Raw genomic sequence first — 18,133 nt, 5'->3', positions numbered from 1 at the left:
CACATCAATGGTGTATGTATTGAAATGCATGTGTGGGTGCACACATGTTTAGATTTCTGTGTATGTACTGTGGCATGGTTGTGGTGTGACACATGGATGCTGGTTCCACCTTCATGTATGTGCACAATGTACATGTGCATGTGTGTGTATTTGACATGTGTGCCACTGTGATACACCATATATGCATGTGACACCGACATGTAGGAGGCTGATTGGCAGATGTGACATGGATGCCGATGATTTTACTGCGACAGGTGGTGGAGATGTACAGATGCATGAATGTCTGGTGGCGTGTGTGCTTGTGTTCAGCACTCCCCGTGTTGCATGTGACATCAGACTAAGCTTTAGATGCTCAAGCTGTTGTATGTGTATGGATGGTGCTGCCTGTTGCAACATTCCTGTTAATTTGCGCCTATGTGTGGGTTCAAATGAAATGTGTGTTGGGGAACCGATTATGTAGCAGAATGTCTTAAACTATTATCAGACACTGGGCCTCATCACGACCTCGGCGGTAGCGGTAGCGCTATTAGCGCGGGGGCTATTAGCGTGACCTCCATAGCCCCCGGCGCTAATAGCGCGGGATCAGGAGTTGGGCGGACTTGAAAGTCCCCATTCCCCATTGAGCCCATTCGGGAATGCCCCATTCCCCATTGGGCTCAATGGGGAAATTTCGCGCTCATACCGCCGGCGGATTTCCCGCCGGCGGTATTAGCGCGAATTCTCGGCGGATTTCACACCAGCTCAGAGGTGGTTTGAAATCCGCCGAAGCCCTGATCCGGCGGACCCTTAAATCCGGCGGTAATAGCGCTACCGCCGGATTTAAGGGTTACCGCCAAGGTCGTGATGAGGCCCACTAACCACTATCAAAAAATTGATAAGGACCCTAGTGATGAATTATCCATCATCATCAAAGTAAAAGTCACTAAAGCCATAGATTTGAAACTTATCAGCAAACAAGAAGGGGAATACCTTATGAGAGGAAATGGCAGAGTACCAATTTTTTAGACTCTGCCTAAAATTCATAAACGTTTGGAGAACCCCCCGGGAAGACCCATCGTCTCGGGAATTAACTCCCTTTTGGACCGCCTATCCAAGTATGTCGATCTTTATCTCAGACCGTTCATACCTACGATGAAGAGCTATGTCAAAGACACCACTGATGTCATTAACAGAATCGAGGGGAGTGTGTTCAATCCTGATGTAAATGTACTATTATGCTTGTACATACAAGCCCTATATACAAATATACCTCAACAAGCCACCCTGGAGGTGGTTGAAGAAACACTTTTGCAAAGGGAAGATGATCATCCTGTCCCCAATTCATTCATCAAATGGTGCACAGAGATGGCACTCACGAACATTTTATTTCAGTTTATGGGCCAGTTCTATATACAATTGGAAGGTACAGCCATGGGAGCAGATATGGCTCCTAACTTATCCAACTTGCATGTCAATATGTTAGAAGAAACTGTCATCTATCGTACCTTAAATCGGTACCAAGATACCATTCTATGTTGGTTAAGATACATAGATGATATCTTCGTAATTTGGACGGGAAACAGGGATGAAGCTAACCAATTTAACATCTGGCTAAATGAACAAAACAGATAGCTCAAATTTACTATGAATATGAGTAACAACCTAGTGAATTTTTTTGATATAGCTATATATCACCATCAAGGCATATTGCTCATCAAACCTTATACCAAAGATACTGCCAGAAATGCTCTCCTCCACTTCAATAGCCACCATGCTCAACATGTAAAGACCAATTTACCTTTTGGTCAGTTTATGCGTATCAAGAAAAGTAGCAGTACAAATGAATCCTATGAGGATGGGGCCAACAAATTAATCAAGAAACTGACTAGCAAGGTTATCCTAACCGTTTAGTGAAGGATGCAGCAAAAAGGGCATTCAATAATAACAGGGAAGCTCTTCTAGACCAACAACTGCATAGAAACCGAGACACTAAAGAGACTTCACTGGTATTTGTGAACACCTTTTGTAACTTATCTTATATGATTAAGGGTATCATAAACAGGAACTGGAACAAAGTCATGACCAAAGAATGTGAGAAACCTTTCATAGCATTCAAAAAGAGTACCACAATACGCAATTTGGTGATGAGAAATGACATTGGGAGTACTAAAGAAAAGGAATCCCGCCAGACAAGACTGTGGGGTTTACCACCAGTGTCAGGGCACCATCCGTGTGGGAATTGTACTATGTGTGCACAAACCAGAAAAAACACAACAGTAGATCTAGGTCTAGAAAGGGAATGGAACTTTACGGAACACACAAATTGTAATACAGAAAATGTAGTATATGCCCGTGTCAATATATTTACATTGGTAAAACTATTAGAAAATGTAAAACGAGAATGATTGAGCACAAAAGTTGTATTAAAAACAAGGTGGACCAGGCACCACTTGTTAAACATTTTTTGGAAAAGAATCACAAACACAGCAATTTCAATTGGACCATTTCAAAACATGTGAGAGGAAGAACACAAGAACAAATACATAAAAAAATTACTAAGCCTGGAACAGAAACTTATTTTTTTGACCCAGAGTTATATCCATGGACTCAATGAGAATATTGAATGGCAGCATGCCTAGATGGGATGCATTCTTTTGTTGCTCAATATTCCCATTAATGTTACCAAATGTAATAGACATTAAAGATGATACAATGAAAATTATTTTATGATAGAATGCCTAGAGGGGACACATTTCCACCACCCCCCTTTTTTTCTGACATTCAACAAAACTGTAAATATTACTAAATTTAGCATATAGCGAATCTGACATACGACATAAGTAGGACCATCACATTGTCTATATGGGGAGGCATAGTTGAAATGTTTTTGGGATGTGTTGACCGTAGAGCATTTGCCGACATGTGCTATATTAAATCTGCCTTTGTTTTCCCTGGCCTATGGGTAGCCATCCACACTAGACCTTACACTGGGCGCTACCATGCAACATGTTTAGCTGTAAAAATAATTTTCTTTGTCAGTGTGTTTTGAGTTTTGTAACATGTCCATATGAATGGGCAACTACCCATTGTATCAACTGTGCAAAAAGGTGTGGGTAGCAGCATTACATTGATGCTTGTGTAATTTTCACAATGGGTATGCTACACATTAGTTTCTTTTGGGCCTGCTAAGCATTTGGAGGCAATATAGTTGAATTTTAGTTTACCATCACAATTCGAGTTGAACATCCATGCCCCTTTTTCTTCTCTTTTTTTAATTTTTAGTTTTTTTCAGCAATTAAGAGCGTGATGACGTCATGACACCATGATTGACGTGGTGACGTCATTGCATAGATGCGGATGCACGCGCTTCCTTTAAAAAGTGGCCATTTTGTTTTTTGGCGGCCGGTATGCAAATTATAGCCCTACAGAAATCATCCCAGACTCATGGTGTTTCATTTAGGAAAGCTAAACCTTTCTTAGCCAATAGTTGGCCAAGATCATATGGCCCTAGCGTTGTCATGGAGCTGCACAGCACCAGTGAACAGCTTTTTTTTCTGAATTGAATGTTACTGTTCTATTCCTATAGACTAACACCAAGACTGGTACATTCCTGCACCAAATGAGAACAAGCTCTCATATTTACTGAAGGCTCATGCAAGAGACATGCACATATGAGCAGTTTTATAGTAAGTTTGTTGGCCCTTATCACTGCATTACCATATGTATATTACATGCTAAATGGATTGGCTGAAACCATATACTGAGTTAGGTTTGTTTTTTCCTTTCTCCTCCCATTTCTCCCACAGTGTGCCCATTGACCAATCTACTGCACTAATGGTGTAGTGTTTAACATTGGAAGGAGCACAGTATTTATCTCTATTCCCCACAGGTAAGAGGACCCTCTTTGATAAAGAATTCCTAGTGTGCAACATACGTTTATTATTCTAGGACAGTATCCTTTGTACTTACCTATTATAGAATAGAAGATATTTGGAGAGATATTCCCCAAGAAAAAGAAATTCTTCTCCCCCTTACCATTTGGTGGTACAACACAACTTGTGGAAGACTTCTACCACAATCTATAAGGTATGTAAGAGAGTAACATACCTAGCCCCCTAGGTGGATCGGAGGCACCACTATCAAGGTCTAATTATAAGATCTTAGTGATAGTAGATAGATACAAATAAAAGTTCTAATAGAGTGTCTTTAATCTACAGGGTTCATAACTTATTGAACGTACTTGACAAAGAAGGAGTGATAGGAAAGAAGACCTTATTACCACCATACAACACAAGCAACATAATACCCCTGATGAATGTCCTACATTTATCTGTGTTTTAGGGACAGAAACTTGTGCAAGTTGGGTCTAGAAAACAAGAATACAATTACTGTAAAAGAGGAAAACAACTCCAATGTGCAGTATCACATGGCGTTGATCTAGCAATCAAGAGATTTAATTCACATTGTTTGTACTTTCTTGTGTCTCAGCGTAATATATGTTTTACTTGTTTTTATGGAGTTTCATGAAATGTGATCATTTAATGAGAACTAGCATTTATGTGTTTAATAAAAAAACGTTTTAAACGTTCATGTGTGAATTTTGGGGCAACGGATATACCCATTGTCTAAGTAATTTGTCGGGTTTTAGACACCTGTTAGCATACCTTCTTTTTGTAGAATGTATATAAATTGGAGAATGTGATGCCATGTGTGAAGGTTGACACTGCCACTCATTTGCAACTGTCATGTGTGTATCAGACCATTGTACAGTGCCCTGATGCCTGTGTTCTATCTCTCCCTGCCTGCAGAGTCAACTGATGAAGAGGGCGAAGATGGTGCTGTAGAGCACAGTGGCAGGGATCCCACCGCCAGCCGGAGACGCAATGCCCAGCTCTACTCCCATGTTGTCATCTCGTCGGGGAGTGATGAGTCTGGTGCCGCATCCGCGGCCGCAGCTGCTGAGGGTAGGGCCAAGAGGCAGAGGTCGGAGGTGGACTCTTCGGCAGCAGAAGGGGCAGCTGAGACCCCACAGGGGCCTATGGAGGAAGATGGCATGGAGTCATCCAGGTTGGTGGGGGTTTTGGGTGAGGAGGAGGCCGTGTAAGGCCCACGCACGGGGTCTGGAGGGGGGATTCCACTGGTGCTTGTGGTGCAGTTCAGGGGCAGGGACAGGAGGAAGCACAGGCGGTGGTGGAGGTGCCTGTATGTAATCCTGTCCCCGATCCTGTGACTGCATCATCCGGCCCCAGCAAGGATGCCTTCATCCGGACCCGTTTTCAGGGAGGGCATGCACACACAACAACTGGCCTTCCTCTCCCTGCGGACGTGGCAACCCGGGACTGTGTTGAGTCTGTCCTGGCTCGGGTGGCGTCGCGTCAACATAGCATTCGGGAGGACGTGCAGGGTTCTGGTGAGGACACTGCATGTAATTCTGGATGCCTCGTTGACCGAGTCGACCAACTAGGACAGCTCACCAGTGCCGGGTTCCTCCATGTGCTGGACCTTCTACCGACCCCCCTCCTCAACTGAAACCCCTATGCGCCAGTCATCCTCCGTGCCATCTTCCTGCCCAAGTAACAGCACAGCACCCTGTGGAGCTGCCCCTGACCCAGCAGCCAGGCTGGTGGAGGACACATCCCTGCCACAGTCGGGAGTCAGAGGACCAGCAGGGGTGGCCACCACAACAACTGGACCCCAGCAGGAGGAGGACGTGCAGGCATCAACAGGCAGGGCACATGCACGGCAGCAGCAGGCTCAAGGTGAGAGCAATGATGGCTCGGGGCCATCAACATCAGAGGGACAGGCATCGGCCAGAGGGCAGGAGGACCCTGGATTGGGAGTGTCTTCTGTGTGGCAGCGGTTGGGCCGGCAAATAGATGCGGAGCGGCGACAGGTGGAAGAGGCGTGGCTCACTATGGTCAGGATGGAGAACTCCATGCGCAGGGCGTTGAGGCGGGCTGAGTTCCTTGAGGAAACTCTCAGGGAGTTGGAGGAGGCCATGGCTGCATCTCTGCGAGAGCTCGGGGCCAGGGAACAGGCCCGCCTCAGGAGTTCGATGATGCCCTGGCCCGGAACATCAACAAGTGATCCGTTGGACTTTCCCGCCGCCTTTGTAAATAGTTCTGTAGGTGTAAGTTTCCTTTCTCTTTTTTTTTCCTTTGGGGCGCATGGACTATACCCCTCATTTTTGTATATAGTTATTTGTTAGGTAGGATTTAGGTTAGGTTTCCTTTGGATTGTTGGGCTCATGGACCCTTGGATGTACATTTGTAAATAGTTTTGGACCTGGATTTCTTTTTCTTGGAACCATGGTGGAATACTTTTCTTTTTGTGAACTCTGATTTTTATTTCATGGATGGGCTCATTGGAGCCATTTTACTTTGGATTTTATTGGTTACAGCATTCATTTTTTTTCCTTTTTTGGACTTCCAGGCTTGGAATATTTCTTATTTTATTATTGTCTGCTTTTATTTTATTCATTTGTTTTATTCTTCAATACACTTTTTTTCTATACTTTACTTGTGTGGTCTTCTCTCATGTGTTTTGTGCATGTCACAATGTGGTTTTTCACAGTCATATGTCGCCATTGTGTGGGTCAGAGGGATATGTATTCATGGGCATGCTGGTTATTTAGTTTCTATCATGACATTGGAAATTCAATGTGGAGTGGATGGAATGCTTGGTTGGGTGTTTGGACTAGGGTGGCGTGGGGTGGGATATGGGTGGCCACAAGGGCCATGGGTCTGGAGTTTTATGATGTGTCGGGTGGGGGGACATGAGTCGGGGCCTGCTGGCAGGTGCCCATCAAGAGTGGGAGGGGGTGCAGGGGGACATGAGTCGGGGCCTGCTGGCAGGTGCCCATCACTGCTGGGTGGATGGGGGGCAGGGGGACATGAGTCAGGGCCTGCTGGCAGGTGCCCGTCAAGGGTGGGTGGGTAGAGGTGCAGGGGGACATGAGTCAGGGCCTGCTGGCAGGTGCCCGTCACTGCTGGGTGGGTGGGGGTGCAGGGAGACATGAGTCGGGGCCTGCTGGCAGGTGACCGTCACCTCTTGGTTGGAGGGGGAGTGCAGGCGACATGAGTCGGGGCCTGCTGGCAGGTGCCCGTCAAGGGTGGGTGGGGGTGCAGGGGGACATGAGTTAGAGCCTGCTGGCAGGTGCCCGTCACTGCTGGGTGGGTGGGGGGCAGGGGGACATGAGTCGGGGCCTGCTGGCAGGTGCCCGTCAAGGGTGGGTGGGTAGAGGTGCAGGGGGATATGAGTCAGGGCCTGCTGGCAGGTGCCCGTCACTGCTGGGTGGGTGGGGGTGCAGGGAGACATGAGTCGGGGCCTGCTGGCAGGTGACCGTCACCTCTTGGTTGGAGGGGGAGTGCAGGCGACATGAGTCGGGGCCTGCTGGCAGGTGCCCGTCAAGGGTGGGTGGGGGTGCAGGGGGACATGAGTCGGGGCCTACTGGCCGGTGCCCGTCAAGGGAGGGTGGGTGGCATGGGGGACATGTGTTGGGGCTCTCAAGTGCATGGTGCCATGTGGGCTGTCTGTGGGGCATGGACAGGGGTGTAGGGTAGTCCCCTGTGGTGTGGGCTGCCTGCAAGGCATGGGGATGGGGGAACGGGCACACCCAAGGGCCCACACCCCAAACATGTCAAATTACAGACACAGGCATGCATACATGTGTGCGTTCCGCATGATGCATTGTTACACATGCACCATCCATGTGGGTCACGTCTGACTGGACTCACATGTGACACCATCATGTCCCTGCACACACACACATCCAAACATGACCCATTTCACACATGCATCCAAGTAGCTAACTACCAGCACACTGCAACATTCCCTTTTTTTAACATAAGTGCATGGCCACTTACCGCTCGACTCCAGACGGGCCTGCATCCTGAGGATCTGGTGGTGAAGCACTGGGCAAAGGTGCTCCAGGACACTCATCTGCTGGTTGGTAAGCTAGCCCCAGCCCCCCACTGCCTCCTCTGCTTCCAAGAGGTGCCGGGCCTTCTTGAGGGTCCTGGACTTGTAGTCCTCCCAGTGCTTCTGAAAGTGTTTGATGTTGCGGGGTGCCACCCACTCGGCGTAGATGGCACCCACTATGTCCTTCCAGATCCTCTTTCGTCCTTCCTTGTCGGCGTGCGATGGTGTGAAGAGGGCATCATAATGCCCCAGAACTTGCTCCACCAGGATACCAACTTCCTTTACACTGAAGCTGGTAGCCCTATGCCTCTCTGGCTGGGTGTTGCCACTGGTGTCGGAAGGTGTTGTGTCGGACATGCCAACCCCCGAGGCAGGTGTGGGTGGGCAACTGGGTCCTGGGGCTGGGCTGTGGAGTGATGGTACTTCAGTCGGGAGTCTTCTGTGCCAGCAGGGATGGTCACTGCAACTGGACCCCTGCAGATGGCAGATGTGCAGGCACCAAATGGCAGGGCACAGTGGCAGCAGGCAGGCAGGCAGGCAGGCAGCAGCAGATGGCTTGTGGGAGGCTGCTCGGGGCTCTGAGGGGTAGTAATTTGTCCTTCTGGGCAGGAGCGTGGTCTCCCGTGTGTTGTTGTGTGGCCAGCTTGATACGGAGTGATTTGGCACGTGAAAAAACAGCACATCAGCATGTAATTCAAGGAAAGGCCCTTAGCACGTAAGCGCGTCTGTGATGTAACACGCGCAGGCGTTTCCCTAGCCACGGGTTGAAGGTCCCACGTGGGTTTCCATAGCTCTGTACGTGCTCTTCGTGGGATGCGGTACGTGAATTCCGAGGATGTGCATGGACTTTTCCACACGTTTTGGCTGGCGAGAGCAAGGTATGTGTATTCCGAGGTGTGCGCGGGGAGGTTTCCATGTGTTTTCAATAGCGCGAGAGGGGTACATGTATTCCGAGGGGTGCACATGGACTTTTACACGTATTTTCGTGCTGGGGGGGGGCAGTATGTTGGTCCCCTGGCCTTTGCGCCATGTAGGAGAATTGTGCGATGTTTTTAGTGCACGGAGCGGGATTGGGGGCGTTACTGGCACTGTTGCAGGGTCGTTGCGCCACTCTGCACCACGGCTGGTTATGGATGTTGAAATCCATGAATACGCTGTGCGCTGAAATGGGTCTTGGCACACGCGGTTGGCGCAGACTGCCGCACACGCACACTGTGCGCCAGCAACGTGCGCCACTTGTGCGCCGGTTTCTATGAATTACCCCCTCAGTGTGCCTGGCTCATCCCAAAAAAGCAATAGTAACACTTCAATATATTGAAAATGCAGTGGTGAGAATGTTTTTTTGATTGAAATACTGTCACCTCTTTTCCTCTACCCTTTACTATTTACATGTTTACCTTTGATAAAATGAATAGACTTAAAAGCACCTTGCTTGGCTCACAAACTTATTATAACAAAAGACCCTCTTTCATTTGGAGATGACTGACACATTGTATGCCGAATCACCATTCCAACTCTGCTTTTGCAGTTATCTTGATAGTTTCTAAGTTTAGATACCGCAAATGAGGTGGTTGTTAATTTTCCTTGCCACCCCCACTCCCATCTTCTTGTCGATCATTTCAAATTTAAGAAAAAACTGAAAACAATTATTTTCCCAGGTAGTGCCATGTCTATTTCCTTGAATCGGTTTGAATGGCGATTGTTAAAGGCAGCTCAGCTACCCCAAGGATCTCAATCAAATTATTTTATGATAGTGGGATGAACCATTTTAGATATTTCTGGATTATGTGGTGAGGACGTTCTGGCTGCCCATTCATTTCGGGTTTGAAATCAATTGGTTGATGAGCCTGACATCCCAGTCTCAGACAGTGCATGCCAGAATTTAGCATAGCACTGTGGTCTATAGATGGCTGTTTCTGGTTTATGTAGACATGTTAGTGATTGTGTTATAAGAAGGGATGGGTTAGACTTTCCACAGAGGATAAAGTCTGAAAAGTAACAGACTACACATCTAAGAATATATTTCAATTACTACAAGAACCACACTATTTTTCCATGATGGTGCAGACAAATCAATGATGAAATCCATGGGCATTGCACTCTATGCTCACTTTAAGAATACCAATTATTACAGAAGTCCTGCAAGAGTTTATGTGGAGTGCTTTTATTAGGCTTAGACTATGCATTTTTGCAAATAAAATATCCTTCCTTATGTTTGGGCATGTATTAAATAATACATTGATTTCGCAATATCAATGAGCTCTCGTTTGTCTTAGTATTTCCAAGGTGCACACTCATAGTGTTTGCTTTGTATTGGTTTTGAACAGACATGACTTACAATGTAGGCAACAACAGAGAGCAAAGTCAATCCTAGAGTAAGGTGCCTTTACATAGCAGCATTGTTTGATTGAGTGACATATATTGGATGGTGAAGGGATATGTCTGGGAACATATAAAAGAGACAGGGACTTTAGGACAAAACAAGATGTGTTAACATCGGCAGGCTGAAGCAACTATTCACACATTTTAAAATTACATAGGGTTGTAAAATTGTATTGTCCACACTGGGGAAATAATACGAAAAAGGTATTCTAACTCTGAAAGTGAGCTATTTCCATGGACGATGCCAACATATTTGTCTCATGTTGCCACAATATATACACACATTCTTGTTGCATCTTGGGTTTCACTCTTTGGGTGTTAGTGGGCCACGGAATCTCCAAATCTTTATGATTTTTGGACAAGTGTGTTCAGTAAGAATTAGTTGAGTGCGTCCTTGCAGAATGATATGGGTTTATTTGTGTTTTGCTTTCTTGCATTTGATTATAGATCAAATGACAATCTAAATCAGAGCTTCGATACTGTCAGGAGCGGCATGTACAAACAACAAGGCATTCTATTTCGCCCAAACGCCCATGCATAAACATTGTCATTTGAGAGTCCTCATATCAAAGGACTTCAGACACTAGCATTTGTAAAGTGGTTGAAATAAATGGGAAACCTTTAATAATATTAACTACTCTACCACTTTGGATAATGAAGAGGAATGATGGACGAACCTCTTATGAAGATAGTATGGACACTTGAGTAATGTCAGAGGATCGGTTTATATGAACTCGGAAGCTGAGTCGTTAAAGTCATCAAAGTCAAATCATCACCTCCCAAATGGGATGTGATAAAATCACTTTAAACTTGTCATTCAGAGAAAGAATAGGATTCACGACCAAATTTAATAAACAGTGTTTGGATTTAGATATACCCATTATGAATTTGTTCAGACTGACAACAAAATGTGGTAAGTTGTTTCAGGTGTGAAACCATTCATATGTTTGTATTTGTATTTGTATTTTATTTATTTATAGTGTTCACCTAACCCAGGGGTAGCAAGGTGCAGAGGCATCAAGAGGATTGTGAAGCTTAGTTACATACAGAAGTGTGAGGTCCAGCTGTGGTTACAGTGCTGGAAGCGTCAAGAAAACAATGAACGCCGATGAGGAATTCGTTATAAAAATATACAATATAAGTAATACCATATACAAAATGCAGGTTATCTAATTAAATGTAACTACACAGAACAGTTCACAGCCTAAGTGTACACATTTACAGTCGTTGTGGTGAGGAGCAGCAGAAGCAGCAGGAGGACATTATGTATCATGGTCCTTGAGCCAATGGATGGTCTTAGCTCTGAATTGGCAGTAGGGGAGGTCCTCCCTGCAAGGAGGTGGAAGGTAGTTCCAGAACTGTGCTGCTTGTACAGGAAAGCTGTTTCCTCCAGACATTGTATGTTTAAATCTAGGCACCAGGAGGAGTTTGGAGTTGGCCATTCTAGAGGGACGAGAAGAGGCTGGTCTGGTAAATCTAGTTATAAGGTATTGAGGGGCTGCTTGATGGAGGCATTTGTGAATCATTGACACAGATTTGAGGAATATTTTGTCTCTAGTAGATAGCCAATTGACGGATCTTCTAGTCTCAGAAATGTGGGCTTTCTTCGGGATACTGAGTGTCGCTCTTAAGGCGTTGTTTTGTAGGATTTGAATTTTATTCGTGATATATTTGTTGCAACCTACATATAACGCATTGCAATAGTCCAGCTTGGACAAGATCAGAGCCCTGGCTAGGGTGATGCAATTAGATGGTGAGAGGAAAGGTTTGGCTGCTCTAATGAGCTTGCATGTATAGGATGTAGCAGATGCCATAGCATTAACTTGTTTTTTGAAGGTAAGGGTAGAGTCTAGGTAGAAACCGAGGGTTTTGACTTCCTTGGCTACCGTGATTTTATGGTTATCAATTACAAGGGAGGAGTACTTTTGTTCTAATTTGTTAAGGTTATGTGAGGCCCTAGAATGAGGAGTTCTGTTTTGTCATCATTCAGGCATAGACCGTGTGAGGCCATCCATGCCTGGATGATGAGGTACACTTTGTTGACGAAGGCCAAATCCTTGTCGTAATCCCGCGTCAACGGAATGAGGATCTGGGTATCATCGGCATAATTAATGTAGGTGTTACCCAGACCATCTAGATCATCAAAAAGGGGCTTCATGAAAATGTTGTACAGGGTCAGGGAGACATAAGATCCCTGAGGCACGCCACAGGTGATAGGTGTTGGGTCGGCCGCTGCTGATAGGAAGAAGACCCTCATTGTGCAGTTGTTTAGAAAGGATTGGATCCAGTCAGTTGCCTCTTGTGAGAAATGGGCTGCTTTGTGTAGGTGGTCGCATAGGATCTCGTGGTCGACCAGGTCGAAGGCAGCTGAAAGATCGAGAAGTAGCAGTAGTGCAGTCTTGCCCTGATCTCTCAGTTCATCTATCTGTACCTTAAGATCTATGAGTGCGGTTTTGGTATAATGTTGAGGCCTGAAGCCCGATTGTCGGACTCCTAAGAGATGGAAATGCTCAAGGTAGTGTTGGATTTGTTGGTATGCTATTTTATCGAGGATTTTAAGAAGGAACGGTACTGTAGTGATGGGGCGGTAATTAGTGGGAGTAGAGGGGTCTAGATTCAGTTTTTTGAGGAGGGGGAGGACCCATGATTGCTTCAAGTTGTTAGGTACTGTGCCTGATGTGAATGACACATTTATTAGTTTGGTAATAAATGGTGCGAGATCACGAGCCGCATCCTTTATCAATTGTGCAGGGCATAGATCCCCATGTCAGTTCGATGGTTTGAGGGTGAGAATGACATTTTCAACCTCTTTGGTAGATACTTTGTGGAAGTTAAAATGGGGGTGTGTCCGAGTGGGTGAGTCTTTTTAGTGGAAGGAGTGCTAGGTTTAGTGGAAGAGAGAAGGGAATCTTTTTTAATGCTTATCTTCGTCTTGAGAGAACAGATTTTATTAGCTAAGGCATTTTGAATGCCCATGCACCAATTTTTATCCTTGAGGCATGAGTCAGGAACTTGGATAGGAGATTCTACCTCTTTTAGAATTGTAAAGAGCTCTCTAGTGTTGGATTTAGCTTGTGATATTCGAGTCCTGTAGGACATTTGTTTGGCCAGGATAATTTCTTTGTATATTGGGAGGCTAGTATGCTCAGGTTTTTCTTATTTTTTTCTGAGGGATGTGATCTCCAGGTTTTTTCAGAGCGTTGCTTTCCCTGTCTGAGGGCTTTAAGATGAGGAGAGATCCAAGATTGATATGTTTTCGAGGTTTGCTCTTTTTCAACTTCATTGAAGCTATGTCATCGAGGGATGAGAGCATGATTCTATTATATAGATCTACCATTGTGAATGGATCTGTGTGATCCGGAATGGCATTCAGGGTCGGTACGATCAGTGGGATCAAGTTATCAGGGGTGATGTTCTTTTTGTTTCTGGTCTGGACAGCTGTAGCTATACTATCAGTTTGCGCCGGAGTCGCCTCTAATGTGAATGAGATCAAGTAGTGGTCTGTCCAGGGCTGTGGAAGTATAGATGAGATCAGGAATGGGCAATTATGCACATCTAACCAATCCAGAGTTCTACCTTCGGTATGAGTAGGCTCAGTGATCTTCTGGGTAAAGCCCAGTTCCTCTAAGGTGTTATTCATTATTATGGCATTGGCATCTGAGGGTCACTAAAACCAAGGGTAAAGTCTCCTAATAGGATGCTTTGTGAGGAGTTCTTTAGATTATTTGATAGGATGTTTGTGACGTCTTCTTCAAATGAACCTAGAGGGCCAGGTGGTCGGTGAATAAGGTGAATTGAAATGGATTATGTGTTAGATAAGGATAGTTTTGCAGTTAAGGATTCACAAGATCCTGCGTTAGCGGGTGGCGCCACTATCAGTGAGAATTTAGTTTCAGCTATGATGGCGAGACCTCCACCTCGAGAGGTGGTGCGATTGAGTCTTAGTAAGGTATGGTCATCTGGTATGGCTAACATAATTGCGGGGCCTGCTTTTGGATGTAGCCAGGATTCAGTGAGCTAAGAAGTCCAGATCTTCATTATGGAGTAGGTCGGCAATGTCTGTTGCATGGGCTACCATAGAACGGGCATTTATCAGTGCGCCTTTGGTACCAGGTAGTGCTAGTTGCAAAGGTTGTGGCAAGGATTTATGCGTGCCTTTCTGGGTACGGATAGGCTAACGAGAGAGTCTACTATTCAGTTGAAGAGGATGCCGGGAGCGGCTGAGGGGCCTAGTAATAACCTTGCTGTGAGATGATTTAGTTAAAGGGTCATATAGCCTTGGGAGCCTGGCACGTAATTTGAGTTTCCTCTGAGGAACCGTGCAGGGTAAGGTGATCATATCAGTTAATTTGTGAGCATTAGGTGTGGACTCTTGTGTGAGTGAGTGTAGTAACATGGTAGGGTATTGGGTGTTAATTATATAAAGTAGTGATCTAAGTAGGACAATGTAAAGCGTAGGGAGTTACATTGTATGCGTAGGCAGGAAGGGACTTGTACAGTGAAGTTACTGGCAGTTAACATACAATCGTATACCACCTAGATTCGATTTTAGCACTAAGACCTAAGAGTCAGCAATTCAAATACATGGGCAGTAACACACCTAGATTTGATTTTTGCACTAAGACCTAAGAGTCAGCAATTCTAAGAGTCAGCAATTCAAATACATGGGCTGTAACACACCTAGATTCGATTTTAGCACTAAGACCTAAGAGTCAGCAATTCAAATACATGGGCAGTAACACACCTAGATTCGATTTTAGCACTAAGACCTAAGAGTAAGCAGTTCAAATACATGGGCAGTAACACACCTAGATTCGATTTTAGCACTAAGACCTAAGAGTCAGCAATTCAAATACATGGGCAGTAACACACCTAGATTCGATTTTAGCTCTAAGACCTAAGAGTAAGCAGTTCAAATACATGGGCAGCAACACACCTAGATTCGATTTTAGCACTAAGACCTAAGAGTCTTAGTGATTTACCTGTGTAATGTACATAGGACAAAACATGGCTATTTTGCAAATCTTTACACCAATATTGAAACTTACTTAGATTATCTAAGTGTGTTGCCAATCCTTAAAAATCCACATTTACACATGTATGGTTATTTAAAATGACATGTTAATGTCATGGAAAATGCCACGTCTGTTAACCCAAATAATTCTGCATCTTCTCTATGTAATTCTGATTGTTTTGTGGTAGGGATTTAACCCAGGTAGGGATTTAACCTAGGTATGAGAAAATCAATTTAGTCTTGTCATTTGGAAAAACAACCTCACTATAACTGCTCATAAAACCTTCCTGATCACCCTGACAGCAGGAAAACAAGTGAAGAAAAAAATTGGTACGGTTAATTGGGTTTTGATAACCTTAATACCCTGTGCAAAAAGGAACTAATAGAAGGATTCTTCATAAAGGCAAGAAAGGCGGTTGCTCAGATGAGAAATCTTACTTACAAGTTTGCTACATTCTCAATAATACCTTTTTTAAACTTTTAGAAATCATAGATTCACCACAGTTTGCTTTTGTGATTTGGAAGGCTTTATATGGAAGAAAGTTTTAAGGATCCCTCAGGCGTTGCCCATTAGCGTAATTAGATACAAATTGGGACGTGTATCTTTAGCAACCCATATCGTATGGAAAAGAGTACTATTATGTTATACATTTTTAACCTCTCCTGTAAAAACTATTTGTGCAGAATTTTTAGAAAAAGGAGACAGCCTAAACAATAGTATTATTGAAGCAATTCTACTTTGGAAGAATGGTGTCAGGACGGTGACCTAATTGAATCGGTTCCAGTTGGTTACAGATATAAACTGTGGTGAGCAGACGGGTGTAGGACATGCGATGTGGTGGGAGACTATGGTAGCTATCAGAATATTGTAGAAGAAGGACCTTGGCTATAAAGCCAGCGGTGTGGGCTGCACTCCCAGTATTCACATACGTGGCTTGGAATGCTTTCAAAAATTCAATAATTAGTAAATTTGTCAATACATGTATTGATTTATTCACTAATTGTATTCATAAATAGATATTCTTTCTCATTATCTGTGCAGGTGCATAATAGGGCCAATGCATTTTGGACAAAAGTGACCTTCATCAGGGATTGTTAAATACTTTAGTTAGCCAGACAATTACAATTCATTGTCTAAACACACATTTAACAAAATATCAGTCACCAATAATTTGCAATCAGCAGTAAAGTTCAATTTCCACATAACCCAATTGTACAAGGGAATCAATGGCTGTCATAAGTTAAGCATGATATAGTGTCACCATTCATTATATGCATATAGCTTATCCCCATCACCCAATATTGAAAAGCAACCATAGTTTGAACATATTGTAACATATCCATACCATTCAATGTTAAAGGCAACAATAGTTTAGCATAATATATTGGTACATATGTTTGATGGGATTTCAATACAAGAAAATAGGGCAATAAATTAAAAGAAAGAGAGAGTTCTCTATTAGACTTTGGAAAAGCACAGTCATTAGCAAAAGCATTGTGAATCACTAAACAAAACAGCATTTTAAGTTGCAACCTGACCTGCTGATGTTGTGTAAATTTAATTCTGAAAATTAGATAGAGGGGCACAAAATGGGATTTATTGTCACTGTTGTATGAATAAGATTCTGAAAAATAAACAGCATATAATGGGTAAAGGATTTTATGAAAGCAGCTAGTGTTGCATCTGAGGTCTTACCATTTTGAAAGACTGCATCCTGCTATGGAAGTTCAGTACACAGATACATCAATTGCAAAATATTCTTCTGTCACTGTGTGGGAGAATATATATCTGATTAAGTGTATGTGCTCCATACTTGTGTGATATATCAATCGTACAATAACGAATCAACCTTCCAGTGTTATCGAACTGTACTGGCGAGTGGGTCTGCAGCTTCAGTGTGTGAGACGTGTCAAGATCCCTAGTGCAGCCACTATTCGGAGGGATAACTACTGTTAATTTGGTAGTTATACTTCTATGTTTTTATATCTCTAGCACCCTAATATCTGTGCAAAAGCACTGTCGGTAACAGACGCTTGTCCGCAGTGAAACCCGCAGGGCGCGCTGCACTTTTAATATTGAAGTAAAAGTAAATGAATGGTAGCCATGGTAACCTGGAAGCAGCAACTGATCAATGAGCAGTCAGACATATTGGAATGGAGTGAGGTGTGAGATGGCACAGTGTGTATTCCTTAAACAATGCACTAGTTCTACAAATTTCACTTATTGATCTCAAAACCTGGAATTCTATTTGCTTCTGTCTTGCTCTACAGTGTACCTCGCTCATAATTAGCATGAGTCATTGATTAAAGGTAACTCTGCAAAAATATCAATGAAAAGAGTAATTTTAATGTTAGTATGTTAGCGATGAATGTGTGAGCAGACCAAGAGTCATATGAAATGCTTCTGCCATATTAACAAATTATAAAAGAAAAAAGAACAGGAGAAAGAAAAAGGAAAAAGAAGAGTGTGGGGGTGGCCGTTGTTAGTAACATAGCATAAATGCATATTTTTGCCGTGTGGAGCCAGATAGGACTATTCATAGTGATTAATCATAATTATGGATAAAGATTAAATCAAATAGAATGTGAAAAGTGCGGATTAATCATACTGTGATTAAAATCCACAATAAAACTGTTCATACCTGTGATTACTATGCTCTCCAATGTTGTGTGATAACTAGTTGTAAATCAAGGTACTTATCAATGTTGGCAATCTCGTTACACAATTCTGCATGTATGTAGTACAACATTAATGGCTATGTAGACTCTTAAATAGCTAATTGTGGTGGGAACATCGCTAAAGTCTGTTCAGAATATTTGGTGCCTCCCAAATGTCTT

Source organism: Ambystoma mexicanum, chromosome 12, assembly GCF_040938575.1.
Source record: "Ambystoma mexicanum isolate Mex_15411 chromosome 12, UKY_AmexF1_1, whole genome shotgun sequence".
Classification (NCBI taxonomy): Eukaryota; Metazoa; Chordata; class Amphibia; order Caudata; family Ambystomatidae; genus Ambystoma; species Ambystoma mexicanum.
This window is presented reverse-complemented; position numbering follows the sequence as displayed.